Here is a 15,000-nt window from a genome sequence, read left to right as displayed (position 1 = left end):
CGCCACTATCAAAAGTAGACCTATTCTCGTCAATGCGTGCGATCCAAAAAATGTCGTCCATGAGACCATAGCACACCGTATTTGTGATACTGGACAACACATAAAACGAATTGTGTTGTGAGAGAGAGAAATCTGTATACGCACACACTCGTACTGTGCGTTGGTTACCTCCCAATCACACCCCTTTGCGAGTTCCTCCTCTTCTTCAGAGATAGCCTCACAGCTGCATCTAGCCATCTGCTTGTTGGAAAGGATGGAAGAGCTCGAAGATTATCTGGAAGAGGCAAAGATCGACTTGAGCGATTCTTTCGAAACTGTGCTCTTTCCTGCGCATTTGCCTCCTTTGCGAGCTCATATCTCTCTAGCCACTTCTGCATGGGCTCCGAGTTAAGAATGCAAAACTTCATCTCCTTCTCTCTGAAGGGCTGGATCCATTTTTCTTTGGGTCCCCTGACCTTGGGGTTCGTCTCACTGACAAGCCAAGTGTCAGTAGTATCGTCGCTCCATAAACGAGGCATTTCTGGGTCTGACATGCCTAAAAACTCTGTTATGAACACCAAAGACTCTTGCATGAGCCACCCCATGTTGCCCTCTGGACGTGCTCTCTAACGAACAAACCATTTTAGTGTCTTCATGAACCGCTCTAAGAAGAACATCCATCGGCTGTGGACAGTTCCTGCTAGTGCAACCACATGAACTAGCAAATGCAACTGGAAAGAATTTTTCAACCATACAGACAGCCTATACTGCATTGAGTTTGGTAGCGTCTATGCTGTCTCTCCTTATCTCTTTAGATGAGATCCATCGTACCCAGGTATTGATCTTGTAAATGGTTGTTCGCTCATCCTCCGATAGGCAGTCTTTCATAGCTACATGGAGCACAAGCTGCAGAAACTTATGCCAATCATGAGACTTGAGTCCTCCAAGATCGTCATTCCGTGTGAAGGCAGTCTTTAGACACCTCATGCACCCAGTAGGTGTGAGACTCTGAAATCACCTTCTTTACTTGTTGTTCTTCCAACTTGCGCAGTACCCATGGAGCCCTTGGTAGCGACACTATTCCGTTTGACTGCCCACAACTCTTGCATACGACCTTGCTCTTGCAAGTAATCCCTTTGTCCATTGCTCTCCTTCTTTCCGATCAATGTCTTCCAGAGCATCTGTTCCACATTCTTGAAAATATGCATTGGGTCCAACAAGTGATTGATCAATAACTCACCCCAATAAGGGAGATCGTGGAAGATCGAGAGCCTTTTCATGCCTGCCAGTGTGGTGTCCCCGTCTCCTCATCCCACATTTGCTTCCAATCACTTTCTTTCCATTGTCGTTGTGCTTGTCGGCGGCCAATTAGCCCTTCACACAAGGCATGTCCTTCAGGCAGATATCTGTGATGTACTAGGTACACGGTTTTCCAAAGAGGCTTTGAGTAGCGTGCAACATCGAGTCGAGGTTCACATAAGGGACAAGCATTGTAACCCAAAATGGACAAGCTTGCACGAATAATGAACCAATTTATGACATTAAAAAATGAGTTATTGTGTACACATAGACCGACCGGGTTGGATGAAACGTAAAGGGTTGACTGATGTTACCTGAACATTCACCATATCCGAGCCAGTCATGCATCATCCACATAAGTATGCCTTGCACTCGTACCTCCCATCTTGTCAAAGGTTGTGACATGTCTCGCACAGTAATACCATCCCATAAAGTGCATAGCTCTTCCACAAGCGGTGCCAGGTATACATCCATATTTTTGACCTTGTACTGGCACGATAAGGGCTAACAACAAATGACCCTTTTTTGTGGCCAGCCATGGCGGGATGTTATAGTTAACCAAACAGACAAGCCATGTGCTCCATGATGAGCTGCGTAGACCAAATGGATTTACACCATCCATCGCTAGGCCTAGACGCAGATTCCAAGGCTCTCCAGCAAACAAAGGCCACTTGTTGTCTATGTGTTTCCAAGCATCGGAATCGGTAGGCACTCGCATCACACCGTCTATGGATTTGCTCTTTGCATGCTATGACATTAATTGGGTTACGGATTTGCATCTAAATATGTTCTTGATTCTCGGGATGATAGGAAAGTGTCGAAGGGCTTTTGTTGGGGCTGCTTCGCCCACAAGGTCTTCCCTGAATCTTTTCGCTCCACACTTTGAACATATGTACAGGTGCTCATACTCGTTGTTGCGAAAAAGGATGCAATCATTTGGACATGCATGAATCTTTGTGTAGTCCATGCCCATGGACTTTAAAAGCTTCTTAGTGTCCCCACGCTTCAGAGGCATGTCATTCCCACGCGTCGGAGGCATGTCATTCCCATCTGGCAAAAAATGATCTTTCAAAAGCCTACAAAGGATAAGTAATCTTTTCGTATTTAGAACTATAAAAACAAGTTTGACTATTTTGGTGCAGTAAAGAAACTTTCAAGTGCACTCTACTTGAACAGTTCAGAGACACTAGCATCCAACCATCCATAAATGGATTGAAGATTGAGCATCGCGGGCGACGCACGTAGAACAGAGATCTTTGCGCCATTGTAGAGTGGCAAAGGAGGTAGTTTTTGCATGGTCTGCTCTTCTTTGTCGGCTTCTGATCGTGGAAATTCTGTCGCATACATGGAATCCACGTCATTGTGCCCACCATCGTGGTCCTCATCCATGTCGTAAAAAATGCATCCAACATTTCTCCCATGTGTTCATTCTCTGTCATGCTTGTCTTTCTGCATTTATCTCCATCTTTGTCATCGCATCCCTAGCTGTCCTCTTCTGTCCACCACGAGATGTGGACGGCGCAATGTCATGTGGATCGGCTGGCCAAACCATGTGACTAGAAGCGTAGGTTTTGTAGTTGATCCAATGCAAACGGTCCATATTCTTGAACGTGTGCAGTACAAATCCATCGTTTACGAAAGATCTGATACTTGCATTGAGTACAAGGACACGCCATGCTTTCTTCAGGATCCAAAGATGCCATCTGATATGCGTTTGGACCTCTCCCTCCATATCTCTCTCTTTACCTCTCTTCTATAATTTCTAGGTCTCTTCACTTGTCAAAGAAAAAAACGGGCAGAGTTTCCTTTCCTTTGGGAAGACTTAAAAAAAAAAACCTACCACCCCTCCGAGGCACCCACATTGGTTTTAAGGCACGTGATTTAAAATAAAAACAAGAAGCCACCCACTTCGGGCACCCACAGGGTTTTAAGGTGCCATATAACAAAAACCATTTCTGTCTCTCTCTCGCTCACTCTCGCTCTCTCTCTAATTATACATACATACATACGTATGTATATAAGTATGTATGTGTATGTGTTAACGTATTTTAGGTATGTATGTACGTGTGTATGTAAGTTTACATATTTTACGTATGTATGTATGTATTTTGAGCCATAGGTATGTATGTATGTAGACATGCACATATACATGTATGTATTTTGAGCCATAGGTATGTATGTATTTTGAGCCATAGGTATGTATGTATTTTGAGCCATAGGTATGTATGTATGTAGACATGCACATATACATGTATGTATGTATCTATGTATATACGTATGTATGTATGTATGTATGTATGTAGATGTAGGTATCCATGTATGTATGTATTTATGTACATATGTATGTATGTATCTATGTAAGTATGTATTTATGTATGTATTTATGTATGTATGTATCTATGTATGTATCTATGTAAGTATGTATTTTATGAATGTAGGTATGTATCTATGTATATATTTTATGTATGTAAGTATGTATCTATGTATGTATGTGCATGTGTACATGTGTATGTGAATGTGTATGTGTCCATGTATATGTGAATGTGTATGTGAGTGAATGTGGGTACATATATGTCCACATGTCTGTGTGCATGTGAATGAGTATGTGTGCATGTATATGTGAATGGGTATATGGATGTGAATATGTGAGTATATGTGTATGTGAGTATGTGAGTATATGTTTATGTGCATGTGCATGTGTGTATGTGTATGTGCATGTGTGTATGTGTATGTGAATGTGCATGTATGATCATATAAATTTAATTAATTGTATTAAAAATTTAAAATTAAGACAACATAATCTTAAATTATTCAATTCAAAATAATAAACTAAATGTTTCAAAAGAAAACCCTAAATTTGATTTATGAAAATTTTAATTTAACATAATCCAAAGTTTAATTTTAAAAACCCTAATTTTAAACCTAATTAAAAAACCTTAATCTTAAACCCTAAATGTGTGGAGAGTGGAGAGAGAGAGAGAGGAGAAGGAAGAGACAAATAAGAGAAAGAGAGAGAGAACGAAGAGAGAAAGAAGAGGGAGAGAGAGACCAAGGAGAGAGAAGAGAAAGAGAGAGAGAGAGAGAGAGAGAGAGAGAGAGAGAGAGGGGTGCTCATGTGAGACAGTGAAGGGAAGGAGAGAGGGGGAGGAGAGCAGGGCACCAACCTGCTGTTTTGACTTCCTTGCTGTTTCGACTTCTTTGCGCGCGTTCTCAAAAATGAGGATGTGCGCGGCCAAAAATTTTCTTTTCCTCCCCAGAAGAGCGTTGGTAATATCATCAGTATTTGCGTCTGTATTACCGTCGGTATTTGCATCGGTATAAGTGTTGGTATTAGCGTCGGTATGTGTTTTTCGACGCTCATATCGACTCACATACCGATGTCGTATGAAATCATCGGTAAGAGCAGTGTCGGTGTTCCTTGGAGTTGTAGTAGCGAGAATGCTTCAATTGCTAGTCATTTGAATGAGTTCAACCAAATCTATTCGCAATTATTGTCCCAAAAGTTATTGTTTGGTGAGGGCTATATTCCTCTTGTATTCTTTACCTCCCTCTTGGGACACATTCGGGATTTCCATAAGTAACTCGGCACCGGAAGGTACATTAAAGTTTGACAGTGTGGTGGTAGTTTGTTGTCCGAGGAAACCAACCGCAAGAGCATGGAACATGCTAGTGGTGGCACCACCCTCAATGTCCAACGTGGTAGGGCAAGGTCGAGGGGGAAGTCTCAAGAACGTGGTAATTCTCGTAGCAAATCCCGTTCACGTAAAAATGTGGAGTGCTATCATTGTGGTAAGAAAGGGCATGTTAGAAAACAATGCTGTGTGTGGAAAAAGGAGCAAAAGAATGCTAAGGGCAAGACACCCATAAGTGATGACAAGAAACCATCCTCTAGTGTCAAGATTGAAGAGGTGAATGTGGTCACTCGTGATGAGGGTGACATTATCTCTATGTCAAAGCTTCCCGCTAGTCTTTTAGTTGCATCGGACTATGTGTTGAATCAAGATTGGATCTTGGATTCGGGTGCTTCTTTCCATGTGACACCGCATCGTGAATGGTTCTCTCCCTATGAGAGTGGAAAGTGTGGATGCGTGCACCTTGGAAATGGTTATGCTTGCGACATTGAAGGTGCGGGGAGTATTAAGCTTGAATTTCCAAATGTCACGTCCTTTATGCTCAAGAATGTGCGCCATGTGCCTAAGTTGACAAAAAGTTTGATCTCGGCCGATCAACTTGATGATAGTGGACACAAGATCATCTTTGGAGATGGGTCTTGGAAGATCCAACGTGGTTCACTTATCATAGCGAGAGGTCCTAAGTGTGGTACCTTGTATCCCATCCATGTAACTTCCATTAAGGATCATGTTGTGGTCGTAATCAAACCGCCAAATGTTGCTTTGTGGCATGCACACATGGGTCAAAAAGGAATGGAAACACTCTCACGTTTGGGTTATGTGCTGGGTTATGTGCCATCTTTCAATTTTTCTAGTTTTGATGTGTGTGAACATTGTGTTTATGGTAAACATGTCCAAACCAAACATAAGAGGCAACTAAACCACAAGAAACTTGACTCTTTAGAGCTTGTTCATAGCGATGTATGTGGTCCCATGCCCACTCATTCTATGGGTGGTGCATTATTTTTCATTACCTTCATAGATAATGCAACGCGTAAGGTGTGGGTTTTTCCCATGGCTAGGAAAAGTGATGCCTTTCAAGTGTTCACAAAATGGTTGCCCTTTTTGGAAACACAAATAGGAAAGAAACTTAAATGTCTACGTACAGACAATGGTGGAGATTCGAGAATATGTGTAAGATTCCTCCCAGCCTCTCAGGATGTCCAGTATCTTCCCCTATAGTCAAATCCCTCTTCAGAAATATAAAGGATCTTGTTTCTACCTATTTTGGTCTAGAGAGAGAAAATATTCTAGAGAGAGATTATTCAGATTTTGGATATTTTTGGATGGAAAATATCTCTTTGTATTTAAACAAGTTCCCCTGAAACAGAAGTTCAAAAAGATTTTCAGAAGGTGCATTAGAAATCAAGTATAATCTGTTCAAGAGGCCTTATCCCCCTAGGGGTCAAGATTTTTTTAAAAATTTAAATTAAGGTTCCTATGGACCAATAAGATTCATCCAAATGTAGGGAGGAGATAAATGGAAGAAAAAAAGGAAAATCTCCCAAAAATGATTAAATACTCACATAAGATGAAGAGTTGACTAAGGACAAGGTTAATAGTTAAAAAAGAGAGATATTTAGAAGAAATGATGCATTTTTGACACCTCAGTATGGGGGAATTCCCTCATGAAGGAGGCGCCTATTTCACTTGTGTGGGAGAGTTTTAAACTCCCAAATAATGAGATATTTTTATCTCTCCTCTCTCCTGTTTCAACTAGATCCAAAAAGTGAGCTAAACTAACCTAAAAATGGTCAAAAATTGACCATACTGATCTGGAAAATTCTAGAATCAGTTTGCTTGGTTAGAGGCTCACTTTTTCCTATAAATAGAAGCCTCCCCCTTTGTTGAAGCTCAATAGCATTTTTTGCACTGTTACCCTGCTTCTCCCAAGAGCCAAAAACTGTGAATTTACTCATAATTCATTAGTTTTTGACCTTTCCCTCTTCTAAAGATTGGTGGCCACTCTTGTTTCAAACAAGAGTAGATCCCTCAAACCATCAAGCCAAAGGAAAGCTCTCAACTTCTCCTTGTAAGTTGAAGATTCTTCTCTTTTCTATTTCATTTTATGGTTTTTATGATTTTTGTCTTCTCTAAAATGATTATGATGTTATGCCTCATTGAAAAAAGGCATTCCCCTCTCTTCTTTAGTAAATCCAACCATTCTTTATCCTAGATGAATGATTATTGGATAAAATCAAGTTTTTCATAATGTTTCTCTTAAATAAGTAGAAAATGTTTACATTAGAATGATTTAAATACTCTTGGTGAAATTCTGATTAATTTTAGAGAGTTAAAAATTAAAAAATGGTCAGCCATACAAAGGAGGTTATGGCAAAATTTTCTAAAATTGTGTAAAATAAGTTTTACTTTTTTCTTAATTCAAAAAGAGTAATTCCCATCGTATATGTATTCTTAAAGTGTTATTTTTCATCCTAGGTATAGAAAAATGCACACTAAAAATATTTTATTAAAAAAGTGTTACTTTCTTTAGAATTAAATTCTATGCATAGACGGAAGCATATTGAAATTGTTATTTTGATTATAAAAGTGTTATTTTCATCATAAATGATTTTTATGCATAAATGGATGCATAAAAGAAATTCTTTTATATTAAAAGAGTGATTTTTATCATAAATGATTTGTATGCATAAACATATGCATAAAAGGTTTTTTTATATTAAAAGTGTGATTTTCATCATAAATGATTTTTAGGCATAAATGGATGCATAAAAGAAATTCTTTTATATTAAAAGAGTGATTTTCATCATAAATGATTTGTATGCATAAAAGATTTTTTTATATCAAAAGAGTGATTTTCATGATTTGTATGCATAAACATATGCATAAAAGATTTTTTTATATTAAAAGTGTGATTTTCATCATAAATGAATTTTATGCATAAATTAGATGCATAAGAGAAATTAAAGCACCCTTGCCCGAGTTTGAAGGACGGCCTCACGCTGGAAGTTTAAGGTCCCATCCTTGGATACCAAAAGTTGGGTATCATCAAAGATGTGGGTGGGATCTGGTACATACCTCTTGAGAAGGTTTACATGAAATACATTGTGGACCTTCAAGTGTGGGGGTATATCTAGTTCTTAAGCTTGATCTGACCTTCTTGGTGATTGCATATGGCCCACTATAGCATGGTGTTAGCTTCTTGAATTTCCCAAAAGTCAAGGAACTTTTCTTTGATTTGATTCGAAGGAAAACCATATCTCCTTGTTCAAATGTCCTTTGGATGTGCTTGAGGTCAGCATAGTTCTTTTGACGATCCTGATCTACCTTGATGGCTTGCCTTATAAGGTCTACCTGTTGTTGCATCTCCTCTAACATTTCTTTTGACGCTTGGACTCTAATCATAGGATTAGTCCACCTAAGAGGCATGAGGCACTCTTGCCCATACATAGCCTTGAAGGGTGTTATATCAATACTTCTATGATAGGAAGAATTATAGGCAAATTCCACCAAGTATAAGTATCTTACCCATTTACTTGGTTCGCGCATGCAATAAGACCTAAGCATGTCTTCGATTACTTGGTTGACCCTTTCTATTTGGCCATCTATCTGAGGGTAATAAGCTATGCTAAGGGATAACTTTGTCTGTCCCCAAAGCTTCAAAAAGAGTCTTCCAAAACTTGCTTGTGAATTTTGAGTCCCTATCCAAAACCATGCGCCTTGGTAGCCCATGGTAAACAAATATGCCCTTCATGAATACCATGGCTACTTCTTTCGCACTATACTCCATTCGTATGGGTAACAAGTGGGCCATCTTTGTGAGCATGTCAACTATGACAAAGATAGTATCATACCCTTGACTTTTTGGTAAACCTGTGACAAAATCCATTGAGATACATTCCAAATTCATTTGTGGGATGTCAAAGAGGGCACAGCTTCCCAGGATAATGAACTCACTCAGCGTTGACCTTTTGAGACCAAGCATCTTGTCACATAGGTTAAGATATCATGCTTCATCCCGTGCCAAAAGAATCCTTGATGGGGCGGACAGAGTTGTAGGTTTTTATGTAATCTGGATATGCTGCTATGGGTATATCATGGGCTTCGGACATAATTTTTGTTTTTAAGGATCTATCATTTGGGATGCATAGGCGATCCTTGAAATAGGCAACCCCATCAATAAGGTGGTAATCTCTTACAGCTTTCTCTTGCTCAGGAGTCTTATCTTCCAGAGATAAGATTTGGAGCACCTTCTGGAGTTGAGGGTCCATTCCCATTGCCTCTTTCACCTCCTCAATGAGAGAAGTGTGTAACATTGAGATTGCTGCAAGGTTACACTTTCTACTCAAGGCATTAGCTACTACATTTTGTTTACCTGCATGGTACTCGATTTTGAAATTATACTCTTGTATAAGCTCCATCCACCTTCTTTGTCACATATTAAGATCTCTGGCTTGGTGTATATCCACTTGAGGCTCTCTCTTATCATCTATACGAAGTGTGAATTCATTCCCAAGGAGATAATGACGCCACATTTTGAAGGCATGTACAACTACAAGTAGTTCTAAGTCAGTTCTAAGTTTTTCTCATTATCCCAAAGCTTTCTTGATTCAAAAGCCATCGGTCTTCCTTCTTGCTCCAAGACTCTACTGATAGCTATACTACTTGCGTCGGTGGTCATAAAATGAAGGTCTTGGAGAAATCCGGCAAACTTAGAACTGGAGCAAAAGTTAAAGCCATTTTTAGCTTGGCAAAACTCTATTTTGCCTCCTTTGTCCACACAAAGTTCATGTTCTTCAGTAAGAAAGTCATCGGGCTAGCTATGGCCGCATAGTCTTTTATGAACATGCGATACCATCCTGAAAGTCCAAGAAACCCACGAATCTCTCATGCATTCTTTGGTTGAGGCCACTCAGAGACTGCTTTGATCTTGGAGGGGTCAGTGGTGGAAACACCATCCTTGGACACTGAACCCAAGATACTCCACTTTATCGGTGAAGAAGACACACTTGCTTCTTTTTGCATACAAGTGATGTACCCAGAGCAGTTGTAAAACACATCATACATGCTGCTCGTGTTCTTCTTCATTCTTTGAATACACCAAGATGTCATCAAAGAATACGAGTACAAACCTATCCAGGTGGCTTCGGAACACATCTGCAGTTGAATGTAGCTGGAACATTTGTGAGCCCAAAGGGTATGATGGTGAACTCATAGTGCCCATATCGGGTATTAAACCCTGTTTTTGCAATGTGCTCCTCCTTGATTCTGATTTGGGTCTTCAGGTCAATCTTTGTGTATACCTTTGACCCGTGGAGTCTATAAAGCAATTCGTCTATCCTTAGGATAAGATACTTGTTCTTGATTGTTGTTTGATTTAACCCACAATAGTAAACACACAAACGTAGTGTTCCGTCCTTCTTCTTATTGAATAAGATTGGAGCACTCCAAGGAGATACGCTGGGGCAGATGAAGCCTTGATCTATGAGTTGAGTAAGTTGCTCCTTCAAATCAATTTCTTCTAGAATAGACATTTTATAAGGCCTCCTTGCTATTGGTTATGCTCAGAGACAAGCTCAATTGCATGGTCTACCTCTCTCTTGGGTGGGAGCTCGGTGAGTTCTTCAGGGAATACATCTTTAAATTCCTCAAGCCAGCTAGGTCCTTGTTCTTCTGCTTTTGACTTTGATGGATTAAGCTTTAGAGCAAAAACCATTTCCTTCTTCCTAATGGCTTTGGCAAGTTTAGTGAAGCTTACAAGTTAAAGAGTGGGTTCACCCCTTTCCCCACTTATGGTAACTTGTTTTCCTAGCTTATTTGTAAATGTAAGCAATTGTTCACACTGAAGGATAACATTATGTTTTACTAGTCAATCCATCCCTAAGATGCCATCATACACACCTAAGGGTAGGATCCTAAATTTAGCACAAGTCTCCTCTTTTCCTAGGGCAAACTTTGGTTCTCCTCTACTGAAGTTGTTGACTTAGCTATTTTCCCAGTATAGCTAATTCCACTGCTAGATGCGGTGCATGAACTTCAGGCAAGCAGAGAGTGTGAATGCATCTAGGGGATATAAAAGAATGGGTGCTACTAGAATCTATCAAAAGGGTGAACTTCTTACCCTCATATTCGGAAGGACAGAAAATTACCGATTCTCCCCTTGGTGCTCAATAGCCACATGGATGCGACCCATCGGTACTCCTTCCTCTTCGGCATACATTTGGTTCACCCTCTATCTTGGGACATTTGGAGGGTTCCCTCTGGGTTTTCCCTTCGAGCTTGGGGAATTTTTGTGTTTGGCCTGACGATGCATGGAGGTGGCTTGTTGGCTCCCCCTTGAAAGTTTCCTTGGTTGAGAAAGCACCTTGGGGGTTATTTTGAGGTCTAGGATTCGGGAGCTAGTTGAATCAGACAGTCCTTGTTGGCCGAAAGGGTTCAAAAATTGCTTGGCTGCGTTGAAGAGTAGAGGGTAGCTTCTCCACCTTTGCCCTGGCTCCATGCAGTTAAGGCAAAGGTTTTCTTTAAATGCCTTATGTTGCAGGAGGGGTGGAAGCTCATTCTTGGAGGATGATTCAACTTGAGGTGCCTTCCTCTTTAATACCTTCCTCCTAAGATTAAGGCTATTACTGACTTGGTTAATAACCTTCTTCCTTGCTTGATTGATCTCTTGCTCAAAATCGGATGTCCAGCATCCAATACGTCTATAAAAGTTGTGAGACGTAGAGACTGAAGCCTTTCCTTGAGAGGTGAGTTAAGGGACACAAACCGTGCCACCTTGGCTTCTTGGGTCATCCCATTGGGGGCGTATTTTAGAAACTTAAGGAATTCTTGATAGAATGCTTCCAAAGTCTTGCCCTCTTGTTGACAATCAAGAAAATCATTTAGCCTCTCAATCTGGTGGGTTCTATTCTGATAGTTTGCCTTGAGAGCATCTCGAAGATATTCCCAAGTGGCTTCATCTTTATTGATACCGTTCTCAAGGCAATGGTTTCTCCACCATAACTTGGCCCATAACTTGGCCGACTCTTCAAGCTTGAGATGCCCCATAATAGCTTTATTTTCTTTAGTGGACTGGGCGAGATCAAAGTAATCTTCCATCTTTTCAACCCATTCCTCAAGTTTTTGGCCAACCTCTGTCCCTTCACCATTGAAGTGACCAGGTTGGGACTTTCGAAGCATGGCTTCAATGTCCCTAGCCACTGGATCGGTAGGGATCATTTGCCCATTGGCATTGGCATTGCTTGCTACTTGTCGGGCCATTCTTATATCTTCCCCGACGTACTTGTGGGTATCTTCGGCGACCCAGAGCCCGAGCACCGTATGGTCAGCACCCTCTAGGATCCTTTGCAGGTCACCTAGCGCTTCACTCATAGGCTGCTTCCTTGGTCCCTCATCCACTATACCGGAAGCTCACCATTTTAATCAAACCAAGGCTGGTCAAGACCTCGGCGGACCTCGCTACGCGAGACGTCCTCCATTGACTCTCCGTCTCAGCAGTTGCAACTTTAACAGATAGATCTCCACGACCTCATTCACAAGACGGTCAAAATGCTACCCTAGCATTCTTGACATAAAACAGTCATTTACAAACAGGTCACAAATACAGTTTCTATAATGAACTCTCGTCTTTCCACATTATCCCTCTCATCAGTCCACATTTACTTATTCCACATTCCATTCATATGTGTACTCATTCTCATCCAATCACATCATTTTCCATCTCATCACATCAGATTCATTCACATCACGTATCATTTATTCACATCCCAATTCACATGTCATCATATATCATCCATTCACTCATATCGACGTCACATCATATTTCACATACACATTCACATTCATTATTCCACATACACATCCACATTCGTACATCCACATTCGTACATCCACATCCATACATCCACTTCTACATCCGCATTTATACATACACATCCATATCCACATCCATACATCCACATCCACATTCATACATCCACATCCACATCCACATCCATACATCCATTTCCACATCCACATCCACATACCCATTCACATTCATACATCCACATCCACATTCACATTCACATTCATACATCCACATCCACATCCACATCTACATTCATACATCCACACATCCATTTTCACATCCACATTTATACATCCACATCCTTATTAATCTACATCATTCATACATCAAACCACATCATCCATTCATCCATCTACATCAATCCACATCATTCACACATCAAACCACATCATCTATACATCCATCCACATTAATCTACATCATTCACACATCAAACCACATCATCCATTCATCCGATTCACATGCCGTCATTCATTCACATCCCTTATTATTCATTCATATCACGATTCACAAGACATCACATCCATTCATCCATTTACATTTATCTGATTCCTATCACATCTATTTATAGAATGTAAGAGAATTCTAATTTTTGATATAAAGATTCTTTACGCATCTAATTAGGCATAAAGACAACTTTAGTAGGAATAACACTTTTATAAAAATCCTTTTATGCATCTATTTATGCATAAATTTAATTTTAAGAAAAATAACACTTTCGAATTAAAATAGACCTTTTATGCATTTTACTATGCATAAATTCCATTTTAATGAGAATAACACTTTCAAAATAAAAATAAATCTTTTATGCATCTATCTATGCATGAATTCAATTTCAATGAAAATAATACTTTCGAAATAAAAATAAATCTTTTATGCATCTTTCTATGCATAAAATCAAAATTGATAAGAATAACTCTTTTGGATTAAAAGTAAAATTCTTTATGCATAAAATCAAAATTGATAAAAATAACTCTTTTAAATTAAAAATATAATTCTTTATGCATCTTTCTATATGCATAAAATCAAAATTGATGAAAATAACTCTTTTGAATTAAAAATAAAATTCTTTATGCATCTTTCTATGCATAAAATCAAAATTGATAAGAATAACTCTTTTGGAATAAAAATAAAATTCTTTATGCATCTATTTATGCATAAATCAAAATTGATAAGAATAACTCTTTTGGATTAAAAGTAAAATTCTGTATGCATATCTTTATGCATAAAATCAAAATTGATGAAAATAACTCTTTTGGATTAAAAGTAAAATTCTTTATGCATCTTTCTATATGCATAAAATAAAAATTGATGAAAATAACTCATTTGAATTAAAAATAAAATTCTTTATGCATCTTTCTATGCATAAAATCAAAATTGATAAGAATAACTCTTTTGGAATAAAAATAAAATTCTTTATGCATCTATTTATGCATAAAATCAAAATTGATGAAAATAACTCTTTTGAATTAAAAATAAAATTCTTTATGCATCTTTCTATGCATAAATCCAATTTAATAGGAATTACACTTTTAGAATAAAATACCTAGTCAAATGGCTCGGTTACCTTGAGGAAGATGCTACGTGGAAAAAGGAAGTTGACTTGATTAGAGATTACCTAGATCTCATGTCGAGGTGAGGACAACTCGAATTCTTCAAGTTGGGGAGGATATAAGGTCCCTAGCCTAGAGTTGTAATTTTTTATAAAGAAGAAAACACTTTTTAAATCTCTCTCTCTCTCTCTCTCTCTCTCTCTCTCTCTCTCTCTCTCATTCATATATATACATATACGTAGACATATACATATACATACATACATATATATACCTATATATACATACATACATACATACATACATACATACATACATATATATATATATATATATATATATATATATATATATATACATACATACATACATACATATAAGCATACATACATACATACATACATAAATATATACATGTACATACATACATACATACATATATATACATACATGTACATATGTAGATATACATACATATACATACATATATGTAGATATACATATATACATGCATACATACATATACATACATACATATACATATACATATTTATGTACATATATACACATTTATGCATACATATACATATACATATACATATTTATGTACATATATACACATTTATGCATACATATACATATGCATATACATATACATATATACGTGAATACACACACACACACACAC

At 38.5% G+C, this 15,000-nt stretch overlaps 1 pseudogene; it reads right to left on the bottom strand.

Moving 5' to 3' along the window:
* The window catches only part of LOC147621648 (uncharacterized), a 1,074-nt pseudogene extending 490 nt beyond the window's left edge, over window positions 1-584 (bottom strand).
* Between the last annotated feature and the right edge of the window lie 14,416 nt (window positions 585-15,000).

The sequence above is a fragment of the Cibotium barometz genome, chromosome 30 (assembly GCF_041138505.1).
Source record: "Cibotium barometz isolate CiBa-2024 chromosome 30, ASM4113850v1, whole genome shotgun sequence".
Lineage (NCBI taxonomy): Eukaryota > Viridiplantae > Streptophyta > Polypodiopsida > Cyatheales > Cibotiaceae > Cibotium > Cibotium barometz.
Note: the sequence above shows the minus strand (reverse complement) of the source record. Positions and strands in the feature narration are given on the sequence as shown.